Source organism: Schistocerca gregaria, unplaced genomic scaffold (genome assembly GCF_023897955.1).
Source record: "Schistocerca gregaria isolate iqSchGreg1 unplaced genomic scaffold, iqSchGreg1.2 ptg000553l, whole genome shotgun sequence".
NCBI classification, from domain to species: Eukaryota; Metazoa; Arthropoda; class Insecta; order Orthoptera; family Acrididae; genus Schistocerca; species Schistocerca gregaria.
In genome coordinates this window covers 2,708,254-2,725,954 of record NW_026061947.1, presented here as the reverse complement: position 1 = coordinate 2,725,954, position 17,701 = coordinate 2,708,254, and positions in this window count along the sequence as shown.

Here is a 17,701-nt window from a genome sequence, read left to right as displayed (position 1 = left end):
CATTCTCCCCTGCAACGCGGCTGCTAGTCCTCCTTTCATGCAAAATCTTAATGTTCCACCTCATGTCCAAGGCACCAAAGCCGCCTAAAATTAATAATCGATAACCAAAACTTCAATTGTACTGCTTCTTACTGGCTATTGCTTCAACTTAAAAGCTTCATCTGTGTTCTAATATGGTGCTTTTAGTGTCTCCGCATACCGCAGCACCAGACATAGCTATGCAGACGATAAATGTAACCGTCTCAGAGAGAAAAGCGGCCAATGTGACGATCTGGCTTTAAGTCGATTCGATAACAAATGACGAAACCGGACGGATTTCTCAGCTTTTTACTACATATGAACACTTTTCACATTCTCCCTTGCAACGCGGCTGCTAGTCCTCCTTTCATGCAAAATCTTAATGTTCCACCTCATGTCCAAGACACCAAAGCCGGCAAAAAATTAATAATCGATAACCAAAACTTGAATTGTACTGCTTCTTACTGGCTATTGCTTCAACTTAGAAGATTTTTCTGTGTTCTACTATGGTGCTTTTAGTGTCTCCGCACACCGCAGCACGCGACATAGCTTTGCAGACGATAAATGTAACCGTCTCAGAGAGAAAAGCGGCCAATGTGACGATCTGGCTTTAAGTCGATTCGATAACAAATGACGAAAACGGACGGATTTCTCAGGTTTTTACTACATATCAACACTTTTTACATTCTCCCGTGCAACGCGGCTGCTAGTCCTCCTTTCATGCAAAATCTTAAGATTCCACCTTATGTCCAAGACACCAAAGCCGGCAAAAAATTAATAATCGATAACCAAAACTTGAATTGTACTGCTTCTTACTGGCTATTGCTTCAACTTAGAAGCTTCTTCTGTGTTCTACTATGGTGCTCTTAGTGTCTCCGCATACCGCAGCACGCGACATAGCTTTGCAGACGATAAATGTAACCGTCTCAGAGAGAAAAGTGGCCAATGTGACGATCTGGCTTTAAGTCGATTCGATAACAAATGACGAAAACGGACGGATTTCTCAGGTTTTTACTACATATGAACACTTTTCACATTCTGCCGTGCAACGCGGCTGCTAGTCCTCCTTTCATGCAAAATCTGAATATTCCACCTCATGTCCAAGGCACCAAAGTCGGCTAAAAATCGATAATGGATAACCAAAACTTAAATTGTACTGCTTCTTACTGGCTATTGCTTCAACTTAGAAGATTTCTCTGTGTTCTACTATGGTGCTTTTAGTGTCTCCGCATACCGCAGCATGCGACATAGCTTTGCAGACGATAAATGTAACCGTCTCAGAGAGAAAAGCGGCCAATGTGACGATCTGGCTTTAAGTCGATTCGATAACAAATGACGAAAACGGACTGATTTCTCAGGTTTTTACTACATATGAACCCTTTTTACATTCTCCCGTGCAACGTGGCTGCTAGTCCTCCTTTCATGCACAATCTTAAGATTCCACCTTATGTCCAAGACACCAAAGCCGGCAAAAAATTAATAATCGATTACCAAAACTTGAATTGCACTGCTTCTTACTTTCTATTGCTTCAACTTAGAAGATTCTTCTGTGTTCTACTATGGTGCATTTGGGGTCTCCACATACCGCAGCACGCGACATAGCTTTGCAGACGAAAAATGTAACCGTCTCAGAGAGAAAAGCGGCCAATGTGACGATCTGGCTTTAAGTCGATTCGATAACAATTTACGAAAACGGACGGATTTCTCAGGTTTTTACTACATATGAACACTTTTCACGTTCTCCCGTGCAACGCGGCTGCTAGTCCTCCTTTCATGCAATATCTTAATGTTCCACCTCATGTCCAAGGCACCAAAGCCGCCTAAAATCAATAATCGATAACCAAAACTTGAATTGTACAGCTTCTTACTGGCTATTGCTGCAACTTAAAAGCTTCATCTGTGTTCTAATATGGTGCTTTTAGTGTCTCCGCATACCGCAGCACGAGACATAGCTATGCAGACGATAAATGTAACCGTCTCAGAGAGAAAAGCGGCCAATGTGACGATCTGGCTTTAAGTCGATTCGATAACAAATGACGACAACGGACTGATTTCTTAGGTTTTTACTTTTCACATTCTCCCGTGAAACGGGGCTGCTAGTCCTCCTTTCATGCAAACTCTTAAGGTTCCACCTCATGTCCAAAGCACCAAGGCCGGCTAAAAATCAATAATCGACAACCAAAACTTGAATTGTACAGCTTCTTACTGGCTATTGCTTCAACTTAGAAGCTTCTTTTGTGTTCTACTATGGTGCATTTAGTGTCTCCGCATACCGCAGCACGCGACATAGCTTTGCAGACTATAAATGTAACCGTCTCAGAGAGAAAAGCGGCCAATGTGACGATCTGGCTTTAAGTCGATTCGATAACAAATGACGAAAACGGACGGATTTCTCAGGTTTTTACTACATATGAACCCTTTTCACATTCTCCCCTGCAACGCGGCTGCTAGTCCTCCTTTCATGCAAAATCTTAATGTTCCACCTCATGTCCAAGGCACCAAAGCCGCCTAAAATTAATAATCGATAACCAAAACTTGAATTGTACTGCTTCTTACTGGCTATTGCTTCAACTTAAAAGCTTCATCTGTGTTCTAATATGGTGCTTTTAGTGTCTCCGCATACCGCAGCACCAGAGATAGCTATGGAGACGATAAATGTAACCGTCTCAGAGAGAAAAGCGGCCAATGTGACGATCTGGCTTTAAGTCGATTCGATAACAAATGACGAAACCGGACGGATTTCTCAGCTTTTTACTACATATGAACACTTTTCACATTCTCCCTTGCAACGCGGCTGCTAGTCCTCCTTTCATGCAAAATCTTAATGTTCCACCTCATGTCCAAGACACCAAAGCCGGCAAAAAATTAATAATCGATTACCAAAACTTGAATTGTACTGCTTCTTACTGGCTATTGCTTCAACTTAGAAGATTCTTCTGTGTTCTACTATGGTGCATTTGGGGTCTCCGCATACCGCAGCACGCGACATAGCTTTGCAGACGAAGAATGTAACCGTCTCAGAGAGAAAAGCGGCCAATGTGACGATCTGGCTTTAAGTCGATTCGATAACAAATTACGAAAACAGACGGATTTCTCAGGTTTTTACTACATATGAACACTTTTCACATTCTCCCGTGCAACGCGGCTGCTAGTCCTCCTTTCATGCAAAATCTTAATGTTCCACCTCATGTCCAAGGCAACAAAGCCGCCTAAAATCAATAATCGATAACAAAAACTTGAATTGTACTGCTTCTTACTGGCTATTGCTTCAACTTAAAAGCTTCATCTGTGTTCTAATATGGTGCTTTTAGTGTCTCCGCATACCGCAGCACGAGACATAGCTATGCAGACGATAAATGTAACCGTCTCAGAGAGAAAAGCGGCCAATGTGACGATCTGGCTTTAAGTCGATTCGATAACAAATGACGAAAACGGACGGATTTCTCAGGTGTTTACTATATATGAACACTTTTCACATTCTCCCGTGCAACGCGGCTGCTAGTCATCCTTTCATGCAAAATCTTATGTTCCTAGGTCATGTCCAAGCCACCAAAGCCGGCTAAAAAGTGAATACTTGACACCTAAAACTTGAATTGTACTACTTCTTACTGGCTATTACTTCAACTTAGAAGCTTCTTCTGTGTTCTACTACGGTGCTTTTAGTGTTTCCGCATACCGCAGCACGCGACATAGCTTTGCAGACGATAAATGTAACCGTCTCAGAGAGAAAAGCGGCCAATGTGACGATCTGGCTTTAAGTCGAGTCGATAACAAATGACGAAAACGGACGGATTTCTCAGGTTTTTACTACATCTGAACCCTTTTCACATTCTCCCGTGCAACGCGGCTGCTAGTCCTCCTTTCATGCAAAATCTTATGGTTCCACCTCATGCCCATGGCACCAAAGCCGGCTAAAAATCAATATTCGAAAACCAAAACTTGAATTGTACTGCTTCTTACTGGCTATTGCTTCAACTTAGAAGCTTCTTCTGTGTTCTGCTATGGTGCTTTTAGAGTCTCCGCATACCGCAGCAGGCGACATAGCTTTGCAGACGATAAATGTAACCGTCTCAGAGAGAAAAGCGGCCAATGTGACGATCTGGCTTTAAGTCGATTCGATAACAAATTACGAAAACGGACTGATTTCTTAGGTTTTTACTTTTCACATTCTCCCGTGAAACGGGGCTGCTAGTCCTCCTTTCATGCAAAATCTTAAGGTTCCACCTCATGTCCAAAGCACCAAAGCCGGCTAAAAATCAATAATCGACAACCAAAACTTGAATTGTACAGCTTCTTACTGGCTATTGCTTCAACTTAGAAGCTTCTTTTGTGTTCTACTATGGTGCTTTTAGTGTCTCCGCATACCGCAGCACGCGACATAGCTTTGCAGACGATAGATGTAACCGTCTCAGAGAGAAAAGCGGCCAATGTGACGATCTGGCTTTAAGTCGATTCGATAACACATTACGAAAACGGACGGATTTCTCATTTTTTTACTACATATGAACACTTTTCATATTCTCCCGTGCAACGCGGCTGCTAGTCCTCCTTTCATGCAAAATCTTAAGGTCCTAGGTCATGTCCAAGCCACCAAAGCCGGATAAAAAAGTGAATAATTGACAACTAAAACTTCAATTGTACTACATCTTACTGGCTATTGCTTCAACTTAGAAGCTTCTTCTGTGTTCTACTATGGTGCTTTTAGTGTCTCCGCATACCGCAGCACGCGACATAGCTTTGCAGACCATAAATGAAACCGTCTCAGAGAGAAAAGCGGCCAATGTGACGATCTGGCTTTAAGTCGATTCGATAACAAATGACGAAAACGGACGGATTTCTCAGGTTTTTACTACATATGAACACATTTCACATTGTCCCGTGCAACGCGGCTGCTATTCCTCCTTTCATGCAAAATCTTAAGGTTCCACCTAATGTCCAAAGCACCAAGGCCGGCTAAAAATCAATAATCGATAACCAAAACTTGAATTGTACTGCTTCTTACTGGCTATTGCTTAATCTTAGAAGCTTCTTATGTGTTCTACTATGGTGCTTTTAGAGTTTCCGCATACCGCAGCACGCGACATATCTTTGCAGACGAAAAATGTAACCGTCTCAGAGAGAAAAGCGGCCAATGTGACGAACTGGCTTTAAGTCGATTCGATAACAAATGACGAAAATGGACGGATTTTTCAGGTTTTTACTACATATGAACACTTTTCACATTTTCCCGTGCAACTCGGCTGCTAATCCTCTTTTCATGCAGAATCTTAATGTTCCACCTCATGTCCAAGGCACCAGAGCCTCCTAAAAATCAATAATCGATAACCAAAACTTGAATTGTACTGCTTATTACTGGTTATTGCTTCAACTTAGAAGCTTCTTCTGTGTTCTACTATGGTGCTCTTAGTGTTTCCGCATTCCGCAGCATGCGACATAGCTTTGCAGACGATAAATGTAACCGTCTCAGAGAGAAAAGCGGCCAATGTGACTATCTGGCTTTAAGTCGATTCGATAACAAATGACGAAAACGGACGGATTTCTCAGGTTTTTACTACATATGAACACTTTTCACATTCTCCCTTGCAACGCGGCTGCTAGTCCTCTTTACATGCAAAATCTTAAGGTCCTAGGTCATGTCCAAGCCACCAAAGCCGGCTAAAAAGTGAATAATCGACAACTAAAACTTCAATTGTACTACTTCTTACTGGCAATTGCTTCAACTTAGAAGCTTCTTCTGTGTTCTACTATGGTGCTTTTAGTGTCTCCGCATACCGCAGCACGCAACGTAGCTTTGCAGACGATAAATGTAACCGTCTCAGAGAGAAAAGCGGCCAATGTGACGATCTGGCTTTAAGTCGATTCGATAACAAATGACGAAAACGGACGGATTTCTCAGGTGTTTATTATATTTGAACACTTTTCACATTCTACCGTGGTACGCGGCTGCTAGTCCTCCTTTCATGCAAAATCTTAAGGTCCTAGGTCATGTCCAAGCCACCAAACCCGGCTAAAAAGTGAATAATCGACAACTAAAACTTGAGTTGTACTACTTCTTACTGGCTATTACTTCAACTTATGAAACTTCTTCTGTGTTCTACTATGGTGCTTTTAGTGTCTCCCCATACCGCAGCACGCGACGTAGCTTTGCAGACGATAAATGTAACCGTCTCAGAGAGAAAAGCGGCCAATGTGACGATCTGGCTTTAAGTCGATTCGATAACAAATGACGAAAACGGACGGATTTTTCAGGTTTTTACTACATATGAACCCTTTTCACATTCTCCCGTGCAACGCGGCTGCTAGTCCTCCTTTCATGCAAAATCTTAACGTCCTAGGTCATGTCCAAGCCACCAAAGCCGGCTAAAAATCAATAATCGATAACCAAAACTTGAATTGTACTGCTTCTTACTGACTATTGCTTCAACTTAGAAGCTTCTTATGTGTTCTACTATGGTGCTTTTAGAGTTTACGCATACCGCAGCACGCGACATAGCTTTGCAGACTATAAATGTATCCGTCTCAGAGAGAAAAGCGGCCAATGTGACGATCTGGCTTTAAGTCGATTCGATAACAAATGACGAAAACGGACGGATTTCTCAGGTTTTTACTACATATGAAACCTTTTCTCATTCTCCCATGCAACGCGGCTGCTAGTCCTCCTTTCATGCAAAATCTTAAGGTTCCACCTCATGTCCAAGGCACCAAAGTCGGCTAAAAATCAATAACCGATAACCAAAACTTGAATTGTACTGCTTTTTACTGGCGATTCCTTCAACTTAGAAGCTTCTTCTGTGTTCTAATATGGTGCTTTTAGAGTCTCCGCATACCGCAGCACGGGACATAGCTTTGCAGACGATAAATGTAACCGTCTCAGAGAGAAAAGCGGCCAATGTGACGATCTGGCTTTAAGTGAATTCGATAACATATGGCGAAAACGGACTGATTTCTCAGGTTTTTACTTTTCACATTCTCCCGTGCAACGGGGCTGCTAGTCCTCCTTTCATGCAAAATCTTAAGGTTGCACTTTATGTCCAAAGCACCAAGGCCGGCTAAAAATCAATATTCGATAACCAAAACTTGAATTGTACTGCTTCTTACTGGCTATTGCTTCAACTTAGAAGCTTCTTCTGTGTTCTACTATGGTGCTTTTAGAGTCTCCGCATACCGCAGCAGGCGACATAGCTTTGGAGACGATAAATGTAACCGTCTCAGAGAGAAAAGCGGCCAATGTGACGATCAGGCTTTAAGTCGATTCGATAACAAATGACAAAAACGGACGGATTTCTCAGGTTTTTACTACATATGAACCCTTTTCACGTTCTCCCCTGCAACGCGGCTGCTAGTCCTCCATTCATGCAAAATCTTAATGTTCCACGTCATGTCCAAGGCACCAAAGCCGCCTAAAATTAATAATCGATAACCAAAACTTGAATTGTACTGCTTCTTACTGGCTATTGCTTCAACTTAAAAGCTTCATCTGTGTTCTAATATGGTGCTTCTAGTGTCTCCGCATACCGCAGCACGAGACATAGCTATGCAGACGATAAATGTAACCGTCTCAGAGAGAAAAGCGGCCAATGTGACGATCTGGCTTTAAGTCGATTCGATAACAAATGACGAAACCGGACGGATTTCTCAGCTTTTTACTACATATGAACACTTTTCACATTCTCCCTTGCAACGCGGCTGCTAGTCCTCCTTTCATGCAAAATCTTAATGTTCCACCTCATGTCCAAGACACCAAAGCCGGCAAAAAATTAATAATCGATAACCAAAACTTGAATTGTACTGCTTCTTACTGGCTATTGCTTCAACTTAGAAGATTTTTCTGTGTTCTACTATGGTGCTTTTAGAGTCTCCGCATACCGCAGCAGGCGACATAGCTTTGGAGACGATAAATGTAACCGTCTCAGAGAGAAAAGCGGCCAATATGACGATCAGGCTTTAAGTCGATTCGATAACAAATCACGAAAACGGACTGATTTCTTAGGTTTTTACTTTTCACATTCTCCCGTGAAACAGGGCTGCTAGTCCTCCTTTCATGCAAAATCTTAAGGTTCCACCTCATGTCCAAAGCACCAAGGCCGGCTAAAAATCAATAATCGACAACCAAAACTTGAATTGTACAGCTTCTTACTGGCTATTGCTTCAACTTAGAAGTTTCTTTTGTGTTCTACCATGGTGCATTTAGTGTCTCCGCATACCGCAGCACGCGACATAGCTTTTCAGACTATAAATGTAACCGTCTCAGAGAGAAAAGCGGCCAATGTGACGATCTGGCTTTAAGTCGATTCGATAACAAATGACGAAAACGGACGGATTTCTCAGGTTTTTACTACATATGAACCCTTTTTACATTCTCCCGTGCAACGTGGCTGCTAGTCCTCCTTTCATGCAAAATCTTAAGATTCCACCTTATGTCCAAGACACCAAAGCCGGCAAAAAATTAATAATCGATTACCAAAACTTGAATTGTACTGCTTCTTACTGGCTATTGCTTCAACTTAGAAGATTCTTCTGTGATCTACTATGGTGCATTTGGGGTCTCCGCATACCGCAGCACGCGACATAGCTTTGCAGACGAAAAATGTAACCGTCTCAGAGAGAAAAGCGGCCAATGTGACGATCTGGCTTTAAGTCGATTCGATAACAAATTACGAAAACAGACGGATTTCTCAGGTTTTTACTACATATGAACACTTTTCACATTCTCCCGTGCAACGCGGCTGCTAGTCCTCCTTTCATGCAAAATCTTAATGTTCCACCTCATGTCCAAGGCAACAAAGCCGCCTAAAATCAATAATCGATAACAAAAACTTGAATTGTACTGCTTTTTACTGGCTATTGCTTCAACTTAAAAGCTTCATCTGTGTTCTAATATGGTGCTTTTAGTGTCTCCGCATACCGCAGCACGAGACATAGCTATGCAGACGATAAATGTAACCGTCTCAGAGAGAAAAGCGGCCAATGTGACGATCTGGCTTTAAGTCGATTCGATAACAAATGACGAAAACGGACGGATTTCTCAGGTGTTTACTATATATGAACACTTTTCACATTCTCCCGTGCAACGCGGCTGCTAGTCCTCCTTTCATGCAAAATCTTATGTTCCTAGGTCATGTCCAAGCCACCAAAGCCGGCTAAAAAGTGAATACTTGACAACTAAAACTTGAATTGTATTACTTCTTACTGGCTATTACTTCAACTTAGAAGCTTCTTCTGTGTTCTACTATGGTGCTTTTAGTGTTTCCGCATACCGCAGCACGCGACATAGCTTTGCAGACGATAAATGTAACCGTCTCAGAGAGAAAAGCGGCGAATGTGACGATCTGGCTTTAAGTCGAGTCGATAACAAATGACGAAAACGGACGGACTTCTCAGGTTTTTACTACATCTGAACCCTTTTCACATTCTCCCGTGCAACGCGGCTGCTAGTCCTCCTTTCATGCAAAATCTTATGGTTCCACCTCATGCCCATGGCACCAAAGCCGGCTAAAAATCAATATTCGAAAACCAAAACTTGAATTGTACTGCTTCTTACTGGCTATTGCTTCAACTTAGAAGCTTCTTCTGTGTTCTACTATGGTGCTTTTAGAGTCTCCGCATACCGCAGCAGGCGACATAGCTTTGCAGACGATAAATGTAAGCGTCTCAGAGAGAAAAGCGGCCAATGTGACGATCTGGCTTTAAGTCGATTCGATAACAAAAGACGAAAACGGACTGATTTCTTAGGTTTTTACTTTTCACATTCTCCCGTGAAACGGGGCTGCTAATCCTCCTTTCATGCAAAATCTTAAGGTTCCACCTCATGTCCAAAGCACCAAGGCCGGCTAAAAATCAATAATCGACAACCAAAACTTGAATTGTACAGCTTCTTACTGGCTATTGCTTCAACTTAGAAGCTTCTTTTGTGTTCTACTATGGTGCTTTTAGTGTCTCCGCATACCGCAGCACGCGACATAGCTTTGTAGACGATAAATGTAACCGTCTCAGAGAGAAAAGCGGCCAATGTGACGATCTGGCTTTAAGTCGATTCGATAACACATTACGAAAACGGACGGATTTCTCATTTTTTTACTACATATGAACACTTTTCATATTCTCCCGTGCAACGCGGCTGCTAGTCCTCCTTTCATGCAAAATCTTAAGGTCCTAGGTCATGTCCAAGCCACCATAGCCGGCTTAAAAGGGAATAATCGACAACTAAAACTTGAATTGTACTACTTCTTACTGGCTATTACGTCAACTTAGAAGCTTCTTCTGCGTTCTACTATGGTGCTTGTAGTGTCTCCGCATACCGCAGCACGCGACATAGCTTTGCAGACGATAAATGAAACCGTCTCAGAGAGAAAAGCGGCCAATGTGACGATCTGGCTTTAAGTCGATTCGATAACAAATGACGAAAACGGACGGATTTATCAGGTTTTTACTACATATGAACACTTTTCACATTTTCCCGTGCAACTCGGCTGCTAATCCCCTTTTCATGCAGAATCTTAATGTTCCACCTCATGTCCAAGGCACCAGAGCCTCCTAAAAATCAATAATCGATAACCAAAACTTGAATTGTACTGCTTATTACTGGTTATTGCTTCAACTTAGAAGCTTCTTCTGTGTTCTACTATGGTGCTTTTAGTGTCTCCGCATACCGCAGCACGCGACATAGCTTTGCAGACGATAAATGTAACCGATTCAGAAAGAAGAGTGGCCAATGTGACGATCTGGCTTTAAGTCGATTCGATAACAAATGACGAAAACGGACGGATTTCTTAGGTTTTTACTACATATGAACCCTTTTCTCATTCTCCCGTGCAACGCGGCTGCTAGTCCTCCTTTCATGCAAAATCTTAAGGTTCCACCTCATGTCCAAGGCACCAAAGCCGGCTAAAAATCAATAATCGATAACCAAAACTTGAATTGTACTGCTTCTTACTGACTATTGCTTCAACTTAGAAGATTCTTCTGTGTTCTACTATGGTGCTTTTAGTGTTTCCGCATTCCGCAGCATGCGACATAGCTTTGCAGACGATAAATGTAACCGTCTCAGAGAGAAAAGCGGCCAATGTGACTATCTGGCTTTAAGTCGATTCGAAAACAAATGACGAAAACGGACGGATTTCTCAGGTTTTTACTACATATGAACACTTTTCACATTCTCCCTTGCAACGCGGCTGCTAGTCCTCTTTTCCTGCAAAATCTTAAGGTCCTAGGTCATGTCCAAGCCACCAAAGCCGGCTAAAAAGTGAATAATCGACAACTAAAACTTGAATTGTACTACTTCTTACTTTCAATTGCTTCAACTTAGAAGCTTCTTCTGTGTCTACTATGGTGCTTTTAGTGTCACCGCATACCGCAGCACGCAACGTAGCTTTGCAGACGATAAATGTAACCGTCTCAGAGAGAAAAGCGGCCAATGTGACGATCTGGCTTTAAGTCGATTCGATAACAAATGACGAAAACGGACGGATTTCTCAGGTGTTTATTATATTTGAACACTTTTCACATTTTACCGTGGTACGCGGCTGCTAGTCCTCCTTTCATGCAAAATCTTAAGGTTCCACCTCATGTCCATGGCACTAAAGCCCCCTAAAAATCTATATTCGATAACCAAAACTTGAATTATGCTGCTTCTTACTGGCTATTGCTTCAACTTAGAAGCTTCTTCTGTGCTCTACTATGGTGCTTTTAGAGTCTCCGGATACCGCAGCACGTGACATAGCTTTGCAGACGATAAATGTAACCGTCTCAGAGAGAAAAGCGGCCAATGTGACGATCTGGCTTTAAGTCGATTCAGTAACAAATGACGAAAACGGACGGATTTCTCAGGTTTTTACTACATATGAACCCTTTATCACATTCTTCCGTGCAACGTGGCTGCTACTCCTCCTTTCATGCAAAATCTTAAGGTCCTAGGCCATGTCCAAGCCACCAAAGCCGGCTTATAAGTGAATAATCGACAACTAAAACTTGAATTGTACTACTTCTTACTGGCTATTGCTTCAACTTAGAAGCTTCTTCTGTGTTCTACTATGGTGCTTTTAGAGCTTACGCATACCGCAGCACGCGACATAGCTTTGCAGACTATAAATGTATCCGTCTCAGTGAGAAAAGCGGCCAATGTGACGATCTGGCTTTAAGTCGATTCGATAACAAATGACGAAAACGGACGGCTTTCTCAGGTTTTACTACATATGAAACCATTTCTCATTCTCCCGTGCAACGCGGCTGCTAGTCCTCCTTTCATGCAAAATCTTAAGGTTCCACCTCATGTCCAAGGCACCAAAGTCGGCTAAAAATCAATAATCGATAACCAAAACTTGAATTGTACTGCTTTTTATTGGCGATTCCTTCAACTTAGAAGCTTCTTCTGTGTTCTAATATGGTGCTTTTATAGTCTCCGCATACCGCAGCACGGGACATAGCTTTGAAGACGATAAATGTAACCGTCTCAGAGAGAAAAGCGGCCAATGTGACGATCTGGCTTTAAGTCGATTCGATAACAAATGACGAAAATGGACGGATTTCTCAGGTTTTTACTACATATGAACACTTTTCACATTTTCCCGTGCAACTCGGCTGCTAATTCTCTTTTCATGCAGAATCTTAATGTTCCACATCATGTCCAAGGCACCAGAGCCTCCTAAAAATCAATAATCGATAACCAAAACTTGAATTGTACTGCTTATTACTGGTTATTGCTTCAACTTAGAAGCTACTTCTGTGTTCTACTATGGTGCTTTTAGTGTCTCCGCATACCGCAGCACGCGACATAGCTTTGCAGACGATAAATGTAACCGATTCAGAAAGAAGAGTGGCCAATGTGACGATCTGGCTTTAAGTCGATTCGATAACAAATGACGAAAACGGACGGATTTCTTAGGTTTTTACTACATAAGAACCCTTTTCTCATTCTCCCGTGCAACGCGGCTGCTAGTCCTCCTTTCATGCAAAATCTTAAGGTTCCACCTCATGTCCAAGGCACCAAAGCCGGCTAAAAATCAATAATCGATAACCAAAACTTGAATTGTACTGCTTCTTACTGACTATTGCTTCAACTTAGAAGATTCTTCTGTGTTCTACTATGGTGCTTTTAGTGTTTCCGCATTCCGCAGCATGCGACATAGCTTTGCAGACGATAAATGTAACCGTCTCAGAGAGAAAAGCGGCCAATGTGACTATCTGGCTTTAAGTCGATTCGATAACAAATGACGAAAACGGACGGATTTCTCAGGTTTTTACTACATATGAAAACTTTTCACATTCTCCCTTGCAACGCGGCTGCTAGTCCTCTTTTCATGCAAAATCTTAAGGTCCTAGGTCATGTCCAAGCCACCAAAGCCGGCTAAAAAGTGAATAATCGACAACTAAAACTTCAATTGTACTACTTCTTACTGGCAATTGCTTCAACTTAGAAGCTTCTTCTGTGTTCTACTATGGTGCTTTTAGTGTCTCCGCATACCGCAGCACGCAACGTAGCTTTGCAGACGATAAATGTAACCGTCTCAGAGAGAAAAGCGGCCAATGTGACGATCTGGCTTTAAGTCGATTCGATAAGAAATGACGAAAACTGACGGATTTCTCAGGTGTTTATTATATTTGAACACTTTTCACATTCTACCGTGGTACGCGGCTGCTAGTCCTCCTTTCATGCAAAATCTTAAGGTTCCACCTCATGTCCATGGCACTAAAGCCCCCTAAAAATCAATATTCGATAACCAAAACTTGAATTGTGCTCCTTCTTACTGGCTATTGCTTCAACTTAGAAGCTTCTTCTGTGCTCTACTATGGTGCTTTTAGAGTCTCCGCATACCGCAGCACGTGACATAGCTTTGCAGACGATAAATGTAACCGTCTCAGAGAGAAAAGAGGCCAATGTGACGATCTGGCTTTAAGTCGATTCAGTAACAAATGACGAAAACGGACGGATTTTTCAGGTTTTTACTACATATGAACCCTTTATCACATTCTCCCGTGCAACGCGGCTGCTAGTCCTCCTTTCATGCAAAATCTTAAGGTCCTAGGCCATGTCCAAGCCACCAAAGCCGGCTTATAAATGAATAATCGACAACTAAAACTTGAATTGTACTACTTCTTACTGGCTATTGATTCAACTTAGAAGCTTCTTCTGTGTTCTGCTATGGTGCTTTTAGTGTCTCCGCATACCGCAGCACGAGACATAGCTTTGCAGACGACAAATGTAACCGTCTCAGAGAGAAAAGCGGCCAATGTGACGAACTGGCTTTAAGTCGATTCGATAACAAATGACGAAAACGGACGGATTTCTCAGGTTTTTACTACATATCAACACTTTTCACATTCTCCCGTGCAACGCGGCTGCTAGTCCTCCTTTCATGCAAAATCTTAAGGTCCTAGGTCATGTCCAAGCCACCAAACCCGGCTAAAAAGTGAATAATCGACAACTAAAACTTGAGTTGTACTACTTCTTACTGGCTATTACTTCAACTTAGAAACTTCTTCTGTGTTCTACTATGGTGCTTTTAGTGTCTCCGCATACCGCAGCACGCAACGTAGCTTTGCAGACGATAAATGTAACCGTCTCAGAGAGAAAAGCGGCCAATGTGACGATCTGGCTTTAAGTCGATTCGATAACAAATGACGAAAACGGACGGATTTTTCAGATTTTTACTACATATGAACCCTTTTCACATTCTCCCGTGCAACGCGGCTGCTAGTCCTCCTTTCATGCAAAATCTTAACGTCCTAGGTCATGTCCAAGCCACCAAAGCCGGCTAAAAATCAATAATCGATAACCAAAACTTGAATTGTAATGCTTCTTACTGACTATTGCTTCAACTTAGAAGCTTCTTCTGTGATCTACTATGGTGCTTTTAGTGTCTCCGCATACCGCAGCACGCGACATAGCTTTGCAGACTATAAATGTATCCGTCTCAGAGAGAAAAGCGGCCAATGTGACGATCTGGCTTTAAGTCGATTCGATAACATATGACGAAAACGGACTGATTTCTCAGGTTTTTACTTTTCACATTCTCCCGTGCAACGGGGCTGCTAGTCCTCCTTTCATGCAATATCTTAAGGTTCCACTTTATGTCCAAAGCACCAAGGCCGGCTAAAAATCAATAATCGATAAACAAAACTTGAATTGTACTGCTTCTTACTGGCTATTGCTTCAACTTAGAAGCTTCTTCTGTGATCTACTATGGTGCTTTTAGTGTCTCCGCATACCGCAGCACGCGACATAGCTTTGCAGACGAAAAATGTAACCGTCTCAGAGAGAAAAGCGGCCAATGTGACGATCTGGCTTTAAGTCGATTCGATAACAAATGACGAAAACGGACGGATTTCTCAGGTGTTTATTATATTTGAACACTTTTCACATTCTACCGTGGTACGCGGCTGCTAGTCCTCCTTTCATGCAAAATCTTAAGGTTCCACCTCATGTCCATGGCACTAAAGCCCCCTAAAAATCAATATTCGATAACCAAAACTTGAATTGTGCTCCTTCTTACTGGCTATTGCTTCAACTTAGAAGCTTCTTCTGTGCTCTACTATGGTGCTTTTAGAGTCTCCGCATACCGCAGCACGTGACATAGCTTTGCAGACGATAAATGTAACCGTCTCAGAGAGAAAAGAGGCCAATGTGACGATCTGGCTTTAAGTCGATTCAGTAACAAATGACGAAAACGGACGGATTTCTCAGGTTTTTACTACATATGAACCCTTTATCACATTCTCCCGTGCAACGCGGCTGCTAGTCCTCCTTTCATGCAAAATCTTAAGGTCCTAGGCCATGTCCAAGCCACCAAAGCCGGCTTATAAATGAATAATCGACAACTAAAACTTGAATTGTACTACTTCTTACTGGCTATTGCTTCAACTTAGAAGCTTCTTCTGTGTTCTGCTATGGTGCTTTTAGTGTCTCCGCATACCGCAGCACGAGACATAGCTTTGCAGACGACAAATGTAACCGTCTCAGAGAGAAAAGCGGCCAATGTGACGAACTGGCTTTAAGTCGATTCGATAACAAATGACGAAAACGGACGGATTTCTCAGGTTTTTACTACATATCAACACTTTTCACATTCTCCCGTGCAACGCGGCTGCTAGTCCTCCTTTCATGCAAAATCTTAAGGTCCTAGGTCATGTCCAAGCCACCAAACCCGGCTAAAAAGTGAATAATCGACAACTAAAACTTGAGTTGTACTACTTCTTACTGGCTATTACTTCAACTTAGAAACTTCTTCTGTGTTCTACTATGGTCCTTTTAGTGTCTCCGCATACCGCAGCACGCAACGTAGCTTTGCAGACGATAAATGTAACCGTCTCAGAGAGAAAAGCGGCCAATGTGACGATCTGGCTTTAAGTCGATTCGATAACAAATGACGAAAACGGACGGATTTTTCAGATTTTTACTACATATGAACCCTTTTCACATTCTCCCGTGCAACGCGGCTGCTAGTCCTCCTTTCATGCAAAATCTTAACGTCCTAGGTCATGTCCAAGCCACCAAAGCCGGCTAAAAATCAATAATCGATAACCAAAACTTGAAATGTAATGCTTCTTACTGACTATTGCTTCAACTTAGAAGCTTCTTCTGTGATCTACTATGGTGCTTTTAGTGTCTCCGCATACCGCAGCACGCGACATAGCTTTGCAGACTATAAATGTATCCGTCTCAGAGAGAAAAGCGGCCAATGTGACGATCTGGCTTTAAGTCGATTCGATAACATATGACGAAAACGGACTGATTTCTCAGGTTTTTACTTTTCACATTCTCCCGTGCAACGGGGCTGCTAGTCCTCCTTTCATGCAATATCTTAAGGTTCCACTTTATGTCCAAAGCACCAAGGCCGGCTAAAAATCAATAATCGATAAACAAAACTTGAATTGTACTGCTTCTTACTGGCTATTGCTTCAACTTAGAAGCTTCTTCTGTGATCTACTATGGTGCTTTTAGTGTCTCCGCATACCGCAGCACGCGACATAGCTTTGCAGACGAAAAATGTAACCGTCTCAGAGAGAAAAGCGGCCAATGTGACGATCTGGCTTTAAGTCGATTCGATAACAAATGACGAAAACGGACGGATTTCTCAGGCTTTTACTACATATGAACCCTTTTCATATTCTCCCGTGCAACGCGGCTTCTAGTCCTACTTTCAGGGATAATCCTAAGGTCCTAGGTCATGTCCAAGCCACTAAAGCCGGCTAAAATGTTAATACTCGTCAACTAAAACTTGAATTGTACTACTTCTTACTCGCTATTGCTTCAACTTAGAAGCTTCTTCTGTGTTCTACTATGGTGCTTTTAGTGTCTCCGCATACCGCACCACGCGACATAGCTTTGCAGACGATAAATGTAACCGTCTCAGAGAGAAAAGCGGCCAATGTGACGATCTGGCGTTAAGTCGATTCGGTAACAAATGACGAAAACGGACGGATTTCTCAGGTTTTTACTAGATATGAACCCTCTTCACATTCTCCCGTGCAACGCGGCTGCTAGTCCTCCTTTCATGCATAATCTTAAGCTTCCACCTCATGTCCATGGCACCAAAGCCGGCTAAAAGTCAATTTTCGATAACCAAAACTTGAATTGTACGGCTTCTTACTGGCTATTGCTTCAACTTAGAAGATTCTTCTGTGTTCTACTATGGTGCTTTTAGTGTCTTCGCATACCGCAGCACGCGACATAGCTTAGCAGACGAAA